This window comes from Sorex fumeus, unplaced genomic scaffold (assembly GCF_029834395.1).
Source record: "Sorex fumeus unplaced genomic scaffold, SorFum_2.1 ptg000002l, whole genome shotgun sequence".
Classification (NCBI taxonomy): Eukaryota; Metazoa; Chordata; class Mammalia; order Eulipotyphla; family Soricidae; genus Sorex; species Sorex fumeus.
In genome coordinates this window covers 17,318,321-17,322,080 of record NW_026606059.1, presented here as the reverse complement: position 1 = coordinate 17,322,080, position 3,760 = coordinate 17,318,321, and the positions used below count along the sequence as shown (strand labels likewise).

Genomic DNA, 3,760 nt, shown 5'->3' with positions numbered 1-3,760 from the left:
ATCATCTACAAACAACAAAAAATAAAAGTTGGGGATGGAGAACAAAGTAACAAAAATGACATTTCTGTGACACAGCAACATCACCAAGGCATGCCTGTCTCATGCCTCAAGGTCCATTTTCCTTTTTTGTTGTTCTCAAAGGATCAATTGACTTTGGCATAGTAAATCTGTCTAGGCTGAGAATTAATCACTGGAGTTCTGCTATTCTTATGATTAAACTCTGCACTAGTCCTCAGCTTTCAGTGACCTTTCAGTTTAAAAAAAAATTATTAGTCACTGTATAAAGTATCCAGGGGGTTCTCACACTAAACTTAAAAGTCATCTAAACCATTAAAAATGCCAATTAAAAAAATAATAAACTATTTCTAGTCGCTGTGATTTATACTGTTAATGGTAGGGTTTCATGCAGAAGAACCTCCACCCTCCACCAGAGTGCAGGCTTCACCTCACCATTGTCCTAGGGTCACCCCCCCCACCCTGCCTCTAACACCACCCCACACCCCACGCTGAACTTCCCTGCTATGTCTAAACCACAGTAAGCAAGTTCTTAAATTTTTTAGTTTAGTCATTGTGACTTACAAAACTATTTATTATAGGCCGCCAATTATTTAGTTCAACAGTCATCATTATTTCTATTCCATTTTAATGTGGAATGTTTGATTATTAAATACTAATAGTATATTTCCATCTTATAGAATTTTACTGTACTATAATAAATTACTATTTTTCTAAATTACTGGTAATTTCGAATACCAGTAATTTAGAATACAATTACTAAGTTACTAAGTAACTTAGAATACAATTACTAGGAATACAACTACTAATTTAGAGTACAATTACTGAAAAATGTGGTAACAATTTTAATTACTCTCACTGGGGGTTAAAAGCATGATAAACTCAAGATATATACTAGCAATAGGCATTTTAGTTTCTCATTACAGATTAGCTAACTCCAAATCCCTTTTAAGCATTTGCTTTGTAAAGCAACACCTGTAATGATCCATTCTTAAATACAGCTATGATGGAATTAAATGTAAATAAAACACATTATAACTAAACAAATTTCTCCTCCACCCTCCCCCCCCCCAAAAAAAAAAAACACCTGGTCTATAAAGTAGACATTGTTTAAAATTTAAAGCTATACTTTTTAATTACTAGAAAATTTAGAAACAAATAACTCTATTAATGGGTTTCTAGCATAACAATTCACAGGGCCAAACATTCCAACACTGTCCCATTGCCCCAGTGAGTCCCATCTTAATCCTTCCACAACCTCCCCTCCCTTTAGCTAAAAATCCTACCGAAGTTCTAAGTTTCTTTTGCTTTTGGAAAATTGTTATTCCCATACTCTCTTTTTTAATATGTCACATGTAAGACCAGCAGGACTGTACTACTGTACAAGAAGAAAGACATCCATGACATTGGCAACTATTGTCTGTCATCTACAAGCTGTTCACTCGAGTCATCCTGAATAAGATTGGCAGAACACTAGACAAAGAACAACCATGCAAGCAAGCTGGGTTCCGCAAAGGATTCAGCACCATCGACCTTGTCCACATGATAACCAAGGTCAATGAGGTTTCTCAGGAGTTCAAGATGCCACTCTGTGTAATGTTCATTGATTTAAAGAAGGCGTTTGAGGGGCTGGAACAATAGCACAGAAGGTAGGGCGTTTGCCTTGCACGCGGCCAACCCAGGTTCAATTCCCAGCATCCCACATGGTCCCCTCAGCACCACCAGGGGTAATTCCTGAGTGCAGAGCCAGAAGTAACCCCTGTACATCACCAGGTGTGACCAAAAAAGCCAAAAAATAAAAAAAATAAAGAAGGCCTTTGATTCTGTTGAGACAGAAGCGGTCATTGAAGCCCTAGCCAATCAGGGCATTCAAACTCAATACATCAGGATCGTCCGTGAGCTGTATTACAGAGTCACTACCAGGATCTCACCATTATACAAAGAAGTAATCATCAATGTCAAGAGAGGGGTTCGGCAGGGTGATACCATTTCTCTGAAACTCTTCAGTGTCAGCCTCGAGAACATCATGCAACGAATGGAATGGGAAGGAATGGGAGTTAAGGTAGATGATTGGCAACTACACCACCTCCACTTTACTGATGACATTGTTTTAATAACACCAAACATTAGCCAAGTGGCACAAATGCTGGCCGACTTTGACCGTGAGTGTGGAAAGGTCGGACTACAACTGAATCTTATGAAGACAATGTTTATGGGAAACAGCTTCATTCCTGATGCTCCATTTGCTCTCAATGGAACGGCCATCTCCAAATGTGTACCTAGGTCGAGAAGTCAACATGACAAATGACATGGCACCTGAGTTGTGCAGGAGGTAGAGAGCAGCTTGGAACGCCTTCAAGAGCGTCAAAGAAATAGCTAAGAGGACGAAGAACCTCTGGTTCTGGGCACATCTCTTTGATTCCACTGTTCTTCCTGCATTAACATACGCCTCAGAGACCTGGGCCCTATGCAAACAGGATGAGAATGCTATTCGGGTCTCCCAAAGAGGAATTGAAAGAGCTATGCTTGGAGTATCACGTTTCACTCAAATGAGAGAAAGAATCTGAAGTTTCGACCTCCATTGATGATCAAGAATCAGGGACGCTGTCTCATTTGCCAAGGTGTCAAAAATCAGATGGGCTGGTCACGTAATGAGATTTAGAGACGACCACTGGGCTAGAGCCGTTACTGACTGGATTCCACGGGATGTCAAAAGACTGTGTGATCCCCACCTACCAGATGGTCAGACTTCTTCATCAAGATCCGGAACGATCAGTTTGAGGCTCTTCGTGTTCCTAGAACTAACAGATGCCATTGGGCTACACTAGCGCGCGACAGGGACAAACGAAAATGTTACTGGTGCCCGCTTGAGGAAATCGACGATTAATGGGAAGACAAGTGCTCAAGTGATGTAAGGCAGATCACCGTGTTTATTTCTCTCCTGCCTACCTTCACTCAGCATGTTATTCTCCAGGTACAAATATGTAGCCAAAAAGTGCATCCTTTCATCTTTTCTTATAGACAAGTAGTATTCCATTGTGCATTTTTTTCACTTTCTTTTTATTTTATTTCACAGAAGATGTGTAATGTTCAAGTGCGTAACAAGTTTAAGGGAGGCACACGTCACAGAAATGTGGGAACACCCAATCATCATGCATATAGATTGGAAAAGGATCTGTACCATAGTTTCTTTATTCAGTAGCCTGTTCTTGGACACTTCAAGTCACTTTCATTGTTTAAACAAAGAAACCTCAGCATGCATATGTAAATCAGAGATATTTTGTTCATTCTGTAAGTAAGAGAACTATAATTGAACATATTTTTAAGATGAGCAATATGCTAACCTGAGGTACATAGTTAAAAACATGAGATGATAAATTTAGTATTTTAATTTCTTATATTATCTTATAATTCCAGTTTTTATGAGCTATTGTTATTATTTCAAAGTATATTATCGGTGATATTATTTACCACTTAGCCTAATAATCTCCACTGTCTTTATTGATATCAATATCACTATTTTCCCCTGAATTCTATGAATGCATCGCTTAATTATGACTTTAATTTTAAGACTATAAATAATTGCTTTAGCTTATTTTTTTCAGAACTAGAGAATGAAGCAAGAGTTTTCTATATGAAAGGCTTGAGTATGCTTTACTAGAAATGGTTTAAAGACATTCTTTTAAGTCAAATAAATCACTTCAGTTTTTAAAGAGGGACTCAAGCTTTCTTGTGCAATGAGCTT

The 3,760-nt window shown here is 38.4% G+C and overlaps 1 non-coding gene across 1 annotated transcript; it reads right to left on the bottom strand.

Moving 5' to 3' along the window:
• Positions 1-3,083: 3,083 nt before the first annotated feature.
• Positions 3,084-3,190, bottom strand: LOC130023345 (small nucleolar RNA U13). The gene has a single exon (XR_008792457.1). It is a non-coding gene; the product is annotated as a small nucleolar RNA U13 (small nucleolar RNA).
• Positions 3,191-3,760: the final 570 nt, after the last annotated feature.